This window comes from Hyaena hyaena, unplaced genomic scaffold, assembly GCF_003009895.1.
Source record: "Hyaena hyaena isolate Hyena2069 unplaced genomic scaffold, ASM300989v1 scaffold_436, whole genome shotgun sequence".
Taxonomy (NCBI): domain Eukaryota; kingdom Metazoa; phylum Chordata; class Mammalia; order Carnivora; family Hyaenidae; genus Hyaena; species Hyaena hyaena.
The window spans coordinates 1,446,895-1,462,438 of NW_024081068.1; the positions used below are offsets into that span (position 1 = coordinate 1,446,895).

The window sequence follows — 15,544 nt, forward strand, 5'->3', positions numbered from 1 at the left end:
CAAATATTTATTATAGTAACTGACAGAAAGCTTTTGTTTTTTAAGTTTATTTTTATTATTTATTTTGAGAGGCAGAGAAAGCTCAAGTCAGGTGAGGACAAAGAGAAGAAAGAGATAGAATCTCAAGCAGGCTCTGCACTGTCAGCATAGGGCCTAATATGGGCCTTGAACTCAAAAACCGTGAGATCATGACCTAGGCTGATACTTAACCGACTAAGCCACACAGGCGATCCAAGAAGCTATTATATTTGTAATGTTTATTTATTTCTGAGAGAGAGAGTGCAAGTTGGGGAGGGACGGAGAGAGAATGGGGGATAGAGGATCCAAAGTGGCTCTGCGCACACAGCAATGAGCCTGATATGGGAATTGAACTTACAAATGGTGAGACCTTGTCCTGAGCTGAAGTTCAATGTTCAACTGACTGAGCCACCCAGGTGCCACACCGCCCAAGAACATTTTCAATTTCTTAGGGTTACTTTATGTTTTGAGAAGTTCAGAATGCTTGTGAAGTATTGCATTACTTTAATTCTGAGAATACATTGATTTTCTAATGTATTGTGGTGTTAACATGCTTTTACAGAAAAAGAAAGTACAGCATTAAATATATTCTTCAATTTTTAGCTACAACTCTGTTTCAAAACTATTAAAGCAGCAGTAACAAAATAATGGACATAATAAAAGTAATAGAGTAATGATTAAGCTTGTAACACATTTCTAAAGTCTAGACCCAAAGACTCTCCCCTTTACCAAACTTCAGCCAGTCTCCTCTGAACTCTCTTCTCAACTAGCCCTTGACCTTGACCCCTATCCTTGCTGAGCCTGCATAGGTGTAGCAAGAATCCTGCCAAGCCACTTTGGGGAGAATCCTCCATTCTTGATGTCTGATCACTCGTGTTGTTGATCAAACTCTCAAACTCTCACTCTTGATATCTTGTTACCTGGCCTTCCTTGAGCAAAGATTCTCCTACTCTTTTTCTTTTTTTTAATGTTCGTTTATTTTTGAGAGACAGAGGGAGACAGAGCACGAGTGTGGGAGGGGCAGAGAGGGAGACAAAGAATCTGAAGCAGGCTCCAGTCTCTGAGCTGTCAACACAGAGCCCTATGCAGGACTCGAACTCACAAACCATGAGATCATGACCTGAGACAAAGTCAGAAGCTTAACCAACTAAGCCACTCAGGCGCCCTAGATTCTCTTCTTAATAGTCATTTTCCATCCACTCACTTTTTCATCCTGCCTTTTGGTTACTGCCTACTTCTTGTTGCTTTTAGAATTGAGTCTAGTTCTATACTGAGGTATTTTTTTCTCCTATTGCAATAAAATCTGAATAAAATCTGCCTTGTAGCTCTAATTACTGCATGGCTCTGCAGCAGTTAACAATCTTTTGTTCAATTTAAGAGCTAAATATCCTATAGTACCAAGAGCAATAGTTTTGGCACTTAAATTTGAGCCAATAACAAATTCCATCTAAAGCTGTTGAATGGTAAAGAAATTTGCACCACATTAATTTCTCCAAACACAAACATGTATAAAACTGGGGCAAAATATAAGAGATAATGGTTTTCAGACTGTGAAGAATAGAGCAAGATTATGATCTCCGATAGAGAAGTTTGAGAGATAATCACTTAATCCATGAGCTCTCCACATGAGGACAATTTCCTGAAAATACCACAGAAGTCTGAAGTTAAAGGAGAACAAAATTTTCCTACTAAACTGAAGTGACTAAAATTAGGATTAAAGAAACATCAAATGTCTGGGACTCTAGGTAGAGCAGGGAGCTACACAGAATTGGAGCCGCAGTGTTTGTTTGGAGTTGATCACAAACCATAGTTGGGGCCAGAGTTGCACATTCACAGGAGGGCACAACTTTAGGATTACCTGCTTCTATGTATTGAGAGTGAATTAGAGATTCCAGGTGTAGAATGGTGTGGAGGGAAAATAAATACTGGGGAATATTGTAATTCTGGCCAAGCCAGAGTAGAGATATCTTATTAACATCTAATAATAATTATGGATTCTAACTTGAACCCCAGAAAGTAAATGTCTTAGAAATAATCCCCATGCTCTAAACTATCACATTTTTATGATTTTCCCTAATAAAATGCAAGCTTTGGTAAGATTTCTAGACGGGAGAGAGTGTGAAGGTTGAGTGATTTCAACCTTTGATTTTTCATGGATCAGCACTAAGAAAGCACAAAACCAATCCTTAACAAGCTTTCATGGTGGTGATGATCCAGTAATTGAACTTCTTGACAAAATACAAATTGAAACTTCTCAGTGGAAGATAACAGAATCCAAAGAATCTATGACATATATTCCCAAAGTCTAGTATCCTATCAAAAACTATTAGAAACATACGTACACACACACACACACACACACACACACACACACACACACAAGCACATAACACACATACACACAGAAAAAAGTATTTATGATCTGTGAAAAATTATTAAAAATCAGTCAATAAAAAATTGTCAAAATAAGATGATCCAAATGTTAGATGTAAAAGACAAAGACTTTACGGTAGCAATTATAAATAGGTACAAAAATTAAAGGAAATATGTTCATTGAGTTAAAGAAAAATATCACCTAGTGAGCTGATAGAAAGTGCATTTGAGCAAAGTTGTGAAATATAATGTACAATAAAAATTCCAGTACTGGGAAATAAAATAACCAAAATAAAAATTTTACCAGCAAAACACAAAATAAAGTTGGAAACAACAGAAGAAAGGATCATTGAACCTGAATATAGATAAGTTTAAATTATCTAATCTGAAAAACACAGAGGAAAAGAAATACTGAAGACAAGCAAAGTCTTAACGAAGAAAAGAGCATATGATCAGGGAAGAAAAACACATTTAAGGAATGATGGCTCCAAAGTCACATAAATAATGAAAAACACCTACTTACTGATCCAATAAATTCAGTAAACTACACACAGAAAAAATGTAAATGTAAAGCAAATCACATCTGGCAATATCAGAATCAAATCACTAAAATAAATGATGCAAGGAAAGTCTTAAAAGCAACCAAATAAAAAAGACATATTGCATATAGAGGTGTATTGATAAAAGTGATCACTAATTTATTGATAAAATAATAAAGACTAGAAGGCAGTAAACAACATATGTAAAGTTAAAAACTCAATCATCTAAGTAAGATCTAAACAGTCAGCCAAGGGGCACCTGGGTGGCTCAGTCAGTTAAGCGTCCGACTTCAGCTCAGGTCATAATCTCACGGTTCATGGTTTTGAGTCCCACATCAGGCTCTGTGCTGACAGCTCAGAGCCTGAAGTCTGCTTCAGATTCTGTATCTCCCTCTCTCTCTGACCCTCCCCCTGATCATACTGTCTCTGTCAGAAATAAATACAAAAACATTAAAAAATTAAAAGAAAATAGTCAGCCAAAAAAATGTTCTTCAAAATAAAAGTGTTCAACTAAATATAGTTTTAGACTAACAATGGCTGAAAGAATTTGATGCCAGAGTACCTATAGTACAAGAAACAGCAAAGAATAGCCTTACTAGAGGAAAATCATGCCAGACGGAAAGCTGCATCTATAAGAAGGAAGAAAGAGCACAGAGGAAGGTAAACAAGCAGATAAATATAAAAAGTTATGCTTTCTTTCTTATCTTACTTTACTTAAAAACTGGCTGATTAAAGTAAATAACACTGTGAGATGTGCGTTGATAATGTAGGAAGAAATAAGAGATATGACAACAATCAGATAATGGAATTATAAATCTTGTAATTATAATGGCCTGGTGATGAAATCTATGGCTAAGTTGAATTATATTGTTGTAAGGTTAATACATTTGTAAAGCAGGAAATGAAAAGTGGGCAGAGAGAAATGCAAAGTGTGAATCCATAAGAAGCAAGGGTGAAATAGACTGTATAAAGTGTCAGGTGCAAAGCAGGAAGTGGAAAGAGTTCAGAGGAACAATATTGGCTATTAATGTATTTTGGTCAGATAAGGATACATAGTTAGCCTTAGAGTGACCACTGAAATAAATACTAGCAAAACAAGTGATATCTAATAAGATAACGAGTGAAATAAAAGGAAGTGATAAAAATTTCAATGAAACCAAAGGAGACAGAGAAGAAAGAAAAAGGATGACAAATCAGAAGGGGCAAATGGAAAACAAATAGTAGGATGGTAAATTCAAAACCATTCAAAGGCAGAACTAACAGACTATTAAAAAAGCGAGAAGCACTGTTATTTATGTGATGTACATTTTTAAAAATATTTTTATATATTTCTAGGAGAGAGAGAGAGACAGAGTGAGCAGGGGAGGGTCAGAGAGAGAGGGAGTCGCAGACTGAAACAGGCTCCAGGCTCCGAGCTGGCAGTCAGCACAGAGACCGACGCGGGGCTCGAACCCACGAACCGCGACATCATGACCTAAGCGAAAGTCGGACGCTTAACCACTAAGCCACCCAGGCGCCCCTATGTGATGTACATTTAACGTATGTTATAAAACGAGATGCATCATGCATCCAGTAAGCAAGAAAGGAGCATGACTATATTAATATCAGAAAAAAAGGGACATAAAGAGTCCTACAAAAGAATGAAGGACTGTACATAACAATAAAAAAACAATTGTCCAGGAAGAACTGACAACGCTAGATATATATGCATCTATCACATGAGAAAAATAAAAGTGGAGCTAAGGGAAGTAATAGACAAATTCATCTTTATTGTGTAGGATCTTAGCATTCTTCTTCTAGTAACTGATAGAACAACTAAGTGAATAAAGAGAATAAAGTATTCAGGGTTTAGACAACACAACCCAGCAAGCAACCTGACCTAATTGACATGTAAGGTGGAACATTACAACCAGTAACACTAAAATATGACTTTCCCGGATGCGTTGAGTTTTGGCCAAGAGAAGTAATATACCTGGCGGTAAAATAAGCATCAGCAATTTTTAAAAGATTGAAGCCTGACAGGGAATTTTCTCTGATAGTAATTATATTAGAAATCAGTATCAACAAAAATATCTAAATATCCAGAAATTTTAAAAAGGTACGTCCTACATAACCCATGACTCGAATAAGAGTTCTACAATATGTATAATAAAATATTTCAAACCAAATGATAATGTAAACACAATTATCAACCTTTGTGTAATAAACTAAAGCACTTTTAGGGAACCTATATAGTATTAAGTAACTATAAAAACAGTGACCTACACCTGTTCCTTAAAAACTTAGAAAAATTGATATTAATGAAATAATAAAACATAAAATTTTGTTCTAAACGAATTTATAAGCCAGTAGGGGGCACACAGGAAACATGCAGCACACACTAGACAGTAAAATATTTACTGAATAATTGAATAAACTAATTTTAATACAAAAAAAGAATTAAGTATCCTCATGGAGATATAAACAAAATGTCAAAGCAGAAAAAGGGAGAAAATTTACTTTAACCCAAGACTTCAAGAAAGGTTTCAGTGCATACGAAATTTTACTAAGTTTGCAAAGATAAAAAAAACAAACTGTTGAAATATTGTATTGCATTATTGTTTTTGGTTTACTTGTCGTCATCTCTCACGTGATGTTTCTTTTATGGTAGTGACGCGTCTTAACACTTAATGTCTTTAATTCCAAATATAGATCCTTGTAGAGTTTAGACACTCACCACATTCTTTAATAGATGAGTAAATTACAGAGAATATTGGAAACTAATATAAAATTGAGACAATATTATAAGAAGGGTGGCACAGAGCATTCTTTTTCCAAGGTAACTGTAACAGAGGTTTCATGGGGAAGATTGGTAAAAAGAAAAGAGAGTAGAAAGGGCAGTTAGTGTCACGTAATAGCAGTTGTGGTTGCTATGGTAGGGATGTTAATGTGTGGATCCACGACACTATCTGAAAGACCAGTGATATATGATTGGCATAGTTTTCTAGGAAAAAGACATTAATCATTAATGGCAAGGCACTGGGAAGGTTCTGTTAGAGTGGGAAGGCAAGATCAGCAACTATTAGAATAACCCAAGACAGAATGAGAACTATCAAACTTAAGGCACTGTAAGAAGAATTTTTTTAAAATTGGTTACAGACAATTGACATAATGGAATGTATAGACTCCATGGCTAACTTCTTAGTTGAAGTATTAAGAAAAAAAAAAAAAATCCAGAAACCTGGCTGTGAATCTGAGAAGATTGTGGTGACTTTAAGGGAAAAAGTTCTCTCACCTGTTCTGTTTACCCTCTACTGTGTCCCCATCCTTATTGCCCTCACTGACTCTTATTTATCATTCACGTTTGTTCAAGTTTCATACTCTTTCTGTGCCTCCAAACTAGCCTTCACTTATGCTGGTATTTAGCTTATTTTTTTAATTCTTTTTTTTTTAAGTTTCACTTTTCCTAAGATGTTTACATCTTGAAGGCAGGGGTGATTTCTGGCTTATTCAATGTTGTGTCCTGATGTTTAGTACCTTATATATAGTGTATGGCATGCAGTAAATCTTTTCTAAAGAATTCTTTCATTGCACATATTAGGAATCAAAGGTAAGTTATTTTATCTCCTGGGTTTGTGGCCATCAACTTATGTATGAATTCATTTAGGCAAATATTGAGTTACTCATTTATTTAAACACATTTTATATTTCTGTGCACTGTTCTAGATGATAAGCACGAATCAAATATAAGACAATCATATTCTCCATGGAATTGTTTGCTTGAAGTTTCTTGATATTAATTTCTGTCATGCAAAGATAACCAGAGGAGAAAAAGCTAGTGAACCTTTATTCTGTTATCGATAAGTTTCTTAGATTTCTTTTTCAAATCCAGTACTCATGTATTTCTCTCTTTCCTCTGAACTATCCGTCTTTATCTCAAATCCCTAGGAGCACAAGAACTTTAAATAAGTATAATACATTAGATAGAAGATATTTTTAAAGTATAATAGTATCAAACAGGCTGATGATTTCTGTAATTTTTAATGGTTATAAAATATGTTTTTAAAATTGTTAAATGTAGATATATATACATGATATAAAGGGAAATATTTTCTGTAGAATTTTATTCTCAAGAAAATGTGTCTTTCAACAAACTGAAGAAAAAGTAATCAGCAAATTGGTTGCTTGTGGTTTAGGTATCCTATCCAAAAAATCATAAACAAGACTCCTATCAAGTAGCTTTTTTACCTGTCTTTTTATCCATCAGTTTCATTATTTCAGGACATACATTTAAGCTTTTAAGCCATTTCAAGGTAATTTTTCGGAGTGGCATAGGTAGTGGTCCACTTTCCTTCTTTAACGTATGAACATCCAATTATCCAAGCACCATTTATTGAGGAAACCAACTGTTTCAACTCCAAAGATGGGGATGGGTGAGTGTGCCACGGCCTGAGAACAGTTGTACAAGACTGCTGGCTTGGTTCCTTGCCCAGTGGAGACTGTGGGAAGGGCTCCCCACTTCCCTGAATTGTCTGGCCAGGCCAAATAGATGTTTGAGACTGAATATTATATTTAGTAGTTAAGGTAGCTATGCATTTGCTCCCCTGCCCTAGCAGGGAAAAAGCTAAGCAAAATTGTCAGCATTTATTTGTTTTCTCATTTGTATCATAAGAATATCAACATATCTGGCTGCTACTATAACAGTTTATTAAGAGATCATGAGACCTTGACGTCACCAAGATGGTGACAATAGGTTGTTCCTAACTTCTCTCCCCCTCATGAGAGAAACAGCTAATATCTATTCAAGAACAAGACACCACTGAGAAAATCCTAGAGCATACAGTGAGGCTGAATCAAATTCCTGCACCTCAAAGACCAAGACAGACTGCATTAGAAGGGCAGGAGAAGGGGCTACATGTTGACCACATTGCCCCCTCCCCAGGATAGTATGGCATCATGTGGACAGGGTTCTCCTGAGTCTTCAGTTCCTCAAGTGTTAAAAGGGAGCCCATGGGGCAACAACCAGCTCCCCAGACTCCAGACCTGTGGGTCAATATGTAGGAGCCCTTACTCTGATCTCATACCACAGGGATTGCAGAGGAATCTGAGGGGCTGCTCTTGTGATGGAGAAAGGGAAAGCTGCTTGCAACAACCAGCACACAGATTTGCAGACAGAGTTCATACCTGTAGTGCCCAAGTAGTAATCCCAGTAAGTGGTTTTACTCACCTGCAGAACTAAGTGGGGAGCACAATCTGAGCATGGCACTTAGTGGGGTACAGATATGAGTGATATGGGGGATCGCAAATGAGGAGTTTTGCCGGCCTTGGAACCCAGTTTGTTCATGTCCAAATAAGGAGACACAGTCCCATCCACCGTGAGAGAATGCCTTTAGCCTTATCTGACCTGAAGGGTTAGTGCCAGCTCCCAGAGGCTGTGTGCCCCGTGGTGCTAGAGCCAACAGAAGTACAGACAGAGCAGAGAGCCCCCAGAACAAAGCCAGTAGTGGGCATGCAGGCTACACACAGGCTGGGGAATGAATTCATTCACACGTCTAAGGATAACTCCCGGACGTTTCCAAATAAAGAGAGAGTAAGACTGAGTGTAGGCTGGAGTGGCCCTCCCCCTCCCATCCAGGAAAGGCAATTGAGACACTGCCCCACCTACTCTGGGGAGTCCTTTTCAGCCCCATCTGACTAGAGGGCTGGTGAAAACTTGGAATGGATTAAAGACTTAAATGTATGACAAGAAACAATGAAAGTCACAGATGAAAACATAGGAACAAAGCTCCTCGATATAATTCTTATTAATGATAACAACAAGCAACAAAATCAAAAATATGCAAGTGGGACTACAGCAAACTAAAAATGCTTCTGCATAGCAAAAGAAACTATCAACAAAGCAAAAAGACAACCTATGGAATGAGAAAACATACTTGTAAGCCATATATCTGATATGGAGTTAACATCTAAAACATATAAAACATAAATTATTCATATGACTCAATAGCAAAAAACACAAATAACCCAGTTAAAAAATGTGCAAGTGACATGAATAGACATTTCTCCAAAGAAGACATAATGAAAATCCAACAGGTACATAAAAAGATGCTCAACATCACTAGTCATTAAGAAAATACAAATTAAAACCACAATGAAATAAATAACCCCTTGCACCTGTTAGAATGGCCATCATTAAAAAGACAAGAAATAACAAATGCTGGTCTGGACACGGAGAAAAAGCAACCCAGTTGATGGGAATGGAAATTGGTATAGCCACTATGAAAAATAGTATAAAGTATCCTTAAAATATTAAAAATAGAACTATCATATGATCCAGCAATTCTACCTCTGGGACTATATCCAAAGGAAATGAAAATACTAACTCAAAAGATATTTGCACCCCCATGTTTATTAGCAGCATTATTTATAATAGCCAAGATATGGAAACTATGTAAGTGGTCATCAATGGATGAATGAATAAAGAAGTTTTATATATATATACATATCATATATATATTTATATATATATGTTATATATATATATAACTTAAATATATAAGTATATAAGTTATATGTAAGTTATATACCTAAATATATGTTATATATATACTTAAATATATGTTATATATATACTTATATGTATCTTTAAATATATACATATGTGTATATGTATATACATACTTACATATATGCAATGAAGAGCTATTCAGCCACAAAAAAAAAGAAGAAATTCTGCTATTCACAACAACATGGAGTAGTCTCCACATTTATTAGTGCATGTTAAAATCAGTAGATTGTTTCAGTTTATAATACAATAAAAGGAAAGTCAATCATAGGTGTTGGCACAAAATGTGAGCTTAACATGTTACTATGCATATAACAGACACTGGATAATACTGAGTTATTGAAGAACTCTAGTAACAAACTTCTGACCATTTGGAACAAAGTGAAAAAATAGCCCAACCTGTTAATTTCAGGGAATTATATTTTAATAATAGCATCTGTATATAAGTTAAAAGCTTGGAATATATGGATTTCTTCCATCTTATATATGAAAATTATAAATGATTATTTAAAATATAGTATTTTTATTTCCCTCAATAATGTGTCTTGCATCCCACATTTAGGGGGGTTTAATTTTTGTTATCTTCAATTTATCAATAAGTTTTGCAAAACATATTTCAGAAAATATCTCTTATTTAGTCTTTGTACTGGAATGTTAGTTTTTCCTGCATAGGATGACAGATTTAAAATAATTCTCTTTCTGTTTGTCATTGTCTTTTAGTAATGACGAAAAACTCTATGTTGAGGATTTTCTGTTGTTGTTTTTATTTCTATTTATTTTTGGTGTTTGAAACTTGAGAAGGATATGTCTAAATTTGTCTCATTAAAATATATTGAGCTGTTTTGCTTTTTCTTTTTCTGCTTGAAGCCATTGTTAGTCCTTTCCATTTTAAGAAGAGTGTGTTTCCACAACTCTGAGAAATTTATTCAGCCATATCTTTATTATTCTCTCTGTTCATTCTTTCTGTTATTTATTTTTACTTCTCTTATATGTATCTTGGGGCATATGGATCTTTTCATTTTTTTCTATGTTTTCTTTTTTTAAATTTTTAATGTTTACTTATTTTTGAGACAGAAAGAGAGACAGAATGCGAGCAGGGGAGGGGCAGAGAGAGAGAGAGAGAGACAGAATTCGAAGAAGGCTCCTGGCTCTGAGCTGTCAGCACAGAGCCCAATGTGGGGCTTGAACTCACAAACTGTGAGATCATGACCAGGGCCGAAGTCGAACACTCAACCAACTGAGCCACCAGGCACCCCAATCTATGTTTTCTTAATATTAAAGACTATATTTCTTTAATATAGTCTACCCCTTGCCCTTGACATAGCATTAAGTTAGAAAATTTCAATTAGACCTTCCAGTTCACTAAGTCAATTTTCAATCATGTTTGTTTTGTTTCTTTTTAAAAATGTTATTTTAATATTTAAAAATATTCTTTGTGTTCACTGCACATTTTTATTGAAGATATTGAATACTCAGTTCTTACTATAGCTGAAAACTCTGCACGATTATGAAGAAGGAGACTGTGCAGTTAATTGTATCCTACCTACGATAATTGTGCACCCCTCTTAGGCTCAAGAGTTTGGGGGCTCCTCTACTTTCTCTCTCTAGCGAGAGCCTGCCATGTCAGAGGTCTTGATCCTGAAAGAGTCACCACTTCTGCCTGGAGCCTGAGTCGGATCTGTGTCTTCTCTCTTTGTTTCTGCCTCAGCTGTCTTCGTGGGGGTCTGAAGTTACATCGTTTCTTGAAAATCTCCAGTCTTGCCTATTACCATAGGAGTTCTGCCTTAGCAGGTAGATCACTGTGGTTAGAAAATGCATGAGAGAGGGGCGCCTTGGTGGCTTAGTCGGTTAAGCGTCCGACTTTCGCTTAGGTCATGATCTCGCGGTTCATGGGTTCGAGCCCCGCGTCGGGCTCTGTGCTGACTGCCAGCTCAGAGCCTGGAGCCTGTTTCAGTCTGTGACTCCCTCTCTCTCTGACCCTCCCCTGCTCACACTGTCTCTCTCTCTATCTCCTAGAAATAAATAAAACATTAAAAAAAAAAAAAAGAAAAAAGAAAATGTCTGAGAGAGACTGAGAGTAAAGACTGCCCATGATGCCCATGGGCAGCTTCTCAGAATAAAGATCTTAAAAATGCTAAAGAATATCCTTGGCAAACCCGTCCTGCATTTGATGGTTCACATCATTTGAGATTATCTCAGAATCTTCCATGATGTGGTTTGGTTGTCATTTCCTCTGCTCTTTCTTATCGGTGAATCTTACCCCATCTACCTCCTATTTTCCAAGATTTTCTTGAAATATTGGATCTACCGCTTGCATATTATCTGGTTTTTCATGATTATTGGTTTACTCTTTTAAAAATGTATAGAATCTATTATATGATTTCAAGGACTTCTTGGGTGAAAAGCAGGAGAGGTGGGGCAATTATGCTGTTGGCTTTTCATTAAAAACATAAATAATAATTATTGTATGTGCATCTTCCTACTCAGTAATAGTCTTTTCTTCATCCTTTTACATTGTTGTCTTCAGTATCTTTATGTTTATTTAGATATATTTATTTCATACTTACACAGCTGTGGCATTTAGCGAAAGCCAGGTTTAGTGCCAACTTTTTTACAATGCACTATGGTAGGGACTTTGTATGAAGACCTTTGATATAAAATAATAGTAAGCAACTAACTTTAGGACCCAATAGAACTGAATTGGAGTCCTAGCTCTTGCAGCTACTAGTTGTGTGACCTTGAACTATTTGTTTGTTATTTCTAAACCTCTATGGTTGTAGATGCACATTTATCATCATCATCATCACCATCATCATCATCATCCTTTCCATTGTGAGAGTTAAATGGGATAATGCATGCAAAGCACTTAGAACACCGACACCAGTAAATACTCAATAAATTCTAGTTTATTATTAACAATATTAATATAAGAATTTAAATATTGTTTTTTGTGTTCTAGGTTTAAAGTTATTTTAGATACATTGATCGATGACCATAAGTTTTTCCAAACCCTAACTAGAATATTATCGAAACAAAATGTTACGAGTTTTTAGTGGGCTGGGTCTAAACAGAATTTCATTACTTGACAACAGTTCCATGCCACATGGGAAGAAATTACCAAATTACTTTTGGTAACTTTAGTGTTTAATGCTGGACAAGTCCATACAGAATGATTGTCAGAACATTCCAGAGTTTTTTAACATGAGTGTCCAGGTGGGGCAAGGTGTCATAAAGAACCAATAGAAACTGAATGGAAAAAAAAGAAATCAGAAGACCCACTGTGAATATATTGTATATAAAAATAGTAAAACTTATTTTGAAGAAATTCTTTACAGAATTTAAGACCATAATTTCTCCTACTCTTAAGGATAATGCTGAAGATAGATGACAGATAATAGTTATCGATACAGAGATGCCTGGGTGGCTCAGTCTGTTAAGCATCCAACTTCAGCTCAGGTCATGATCTCACAGCTCGTGGGTTCGAGCCCCGTGTCAGGCTCTGTGCTGACAGCTCAGAGCCTGGAGCCTGCTTCGAATTCTGTGTCTCGCTTTCTCTCTGCCCCTCCCTAGCTCACACTATGTCTCTCTCTTTCTCAAAAATAAATAAACATTGAAAAAAAAATTTTAAAAAGGTAAGAATATTTGGAAAGCTCTCTTTACAGAGAGGGGACATATAAAAGTGAATGCCTGCAGACTATAGATAAGGGTCCTTGTTTTATAAGGTTCTGGTCCCCACCCTCCCCTCTTCCCCTTTTCCTCCTCACGTCTTACCCTTACTGGATTGATAACTCTAGGTGCTGGGGTGTCCATTTCTGACTGGCTTATTTCCATTGTATGAGGGGTGGTCTATGGCTACATCATTCCTTGTGGGTCATACTTTTTATGGTCTACTTATTTTTATTTTTAGTCAGGTCTTTTGTCAAATTCCTGAGGGAAACATGGGGGGAGTAGGTGGTGTTTGTTACATTCTTAAGAGAAAACTCAAACTTGAAGGAGTTTTCCTGCTGTGGACAGACCATCCCAGCATTGTTCCAAAATATATGTTTTTCCACACTGAGGAAACTCAGGTCCTAATCTTTCCCCCTCTGCCTACTGAATACTATATTTTCCTATATTACTACCGTTCTTGATATCTCCCTGCCACCTTTGTTCTTTTCTTACGTGATGGTTCAGTTCTAAAACAAAGTGTGAATAATAACATTTGAGAAGTAACATGCTGGTGTTGTATTATGAAAGAGTGCTAAGCTGGTGAAAATAAGGAGGCTCTTATTTGTGGCTGCTATCTTTCACAAAGCAATTATCTCACATCAATCACTTGACTAATAAGAAGGTATCTTTCAATCATTAACTTTCTTTCAAAGGATATGACTTCCTAAGAGCTGCGAAGACAATTAGAAACAAGAAGCCTGCTTACAAGTTGTAGATCAAGGACAGAGAAATCAATACTGCGGACATTCAGAATGTTTGTTAATTTCTTCCTTGCATTCACATAGCCTATCGTTCTTAGCAAGGATTCTTTTGGAGGACCCCAAGATATCGCTATAAAGTTACATAATAATCTTCTGAGGTTATTGGGATATGCTCCTTTATTTATTTCTAAATTTTTACCACCAGAGTAGAAAAATAGAGGTTCCAAAACAAGATTTTTTTTTCATGGCAGAAGGAAATGATGATAGACAAAACATATGTTTGCATAGTTTTGTGAATAGCAAGAACCAGAATTTCACTACCAATCACAGGGTTATCATAAATTGAATCTGCTAAATTAAGACATAAACTTAACACATGTGAAGATGTACACAGTAAGTTTATGCCTCATTACCATGGCGAGAGGGATAATTCATATAGCCTGTCTGTTTTGTGTCTGTCTCTGTGTATTGATAACCACTGCTGCGGCTTCACTAGCCCTTGTGTTCTTATTATGACCGGCAAGACCTCCTCCACAATAATCACTAGCTTGGGGGCCAGGGGTGTTGTATTTGTTCCAAGTATGTCTGGAAAATTACTTAGCACCTGGAGCCAGACAGCCAGGTCACGTGGAGAGACAGAGTACGGATGCCTGGGGTCTGCATTTATTGGGGTTGAAGGTGGGGAACTAGGGTTTCAAGGGCTCAGTCTTTATTGGTGAAGTTAAAATATAAGATTGGGAATTTAAAGTGTGGAAAGAGAAAAAACTAGCAGCCCAAATGGTCATTTACTGAAAACAACTATGATCTCTAAAATAAAGGAGACTCAGAGTGGCCTGGCTCTTTATCTGGTCACCTGTCTGGCAGTGTGTTTATTTGAGATAGCCATCTTTGAAGTGGATGCTTCTTCAAAGTGAATGACAGAGCAATAAAAACTTAAGTCAGGCACTTAAATTACAGAAAGAAAAGACGTAGGCTCCTGCATGGCTCAGTCAAGTTAATGTGTCTGATTTCTGCTGAGGTCATGATCTCTTGTGGTCTATGAGTTTCAGCCCCCCGTAGGGCTCTGTGCTGACAGCTCAGAGCCTGGAACCTAGTTTGAATTCTGTGTCTCCCTCTCTCTCTGTGCCTTCCCTGCTTGCTCTCTGTCTCTCTCTCTCTGTCTCTCTCTCTCTGTCTCTCTCTCTCTCTGTCTCTCTCTCAAAAATAAATACATATTTAAAAAAAAAAATCAACTGAGGAGAGGAGAGGAGAGGAGAGGAGAGGAGAAGAGAGGAGAGGAGAAGAGAAGAGAAGAGAAGAGAAGAGAAGAGAAGAGAAGAGAAGAGAAGAGAAGAGAAGAGAAGAGAAGAGAAGAGAAGAGGAAAGAAGAGGAAAGAAGAGAAAAGCCAAATGTCAGCTATATAATCACAAAGCCTGAAATTGAATTCACATTGAGATAATCAGCACTGAAAATGCTGTAAGGGACTTAGTGCTTATAATTTTTGTAGGATGAAAGAGCAATCTTTTGGAAGAGAATTTTGAACTTAAATAGTATTTACATAAAAAGGTGTAGTATTTATTTTTTATTTTTTAAAAGTTTTTTTTTTTATTTTGAAAAAGAGACAGCATGGGAAATGGAGGGGCAGAGAGAGGGAGAGACAGAATATCAAGCAGGCTCAGTG

General features: G+C 36.5%; 1 long non-coding RNA gene across 1 annotated transcript; it reads left to right on the forward strand.

The window, feature by feature from the left end:
* Nucleotides 1–1,282: 1,282 nt before the first annotated feature.
* On the forward strand, nt 1,283–8,809 carry LOC120245850. Its single transcript, XR_005531918.1, has 3 exons — nt 1,283–1,293; nt 6,398–6,403; nt 8,731–8,809. It is a non-coding gene; the product is annotated as an uncharacterized LOC120245850 (long non-coding RNA).
* Nucleotides 8,810–15,544: the final 6,735 nt, after the last annotated feature.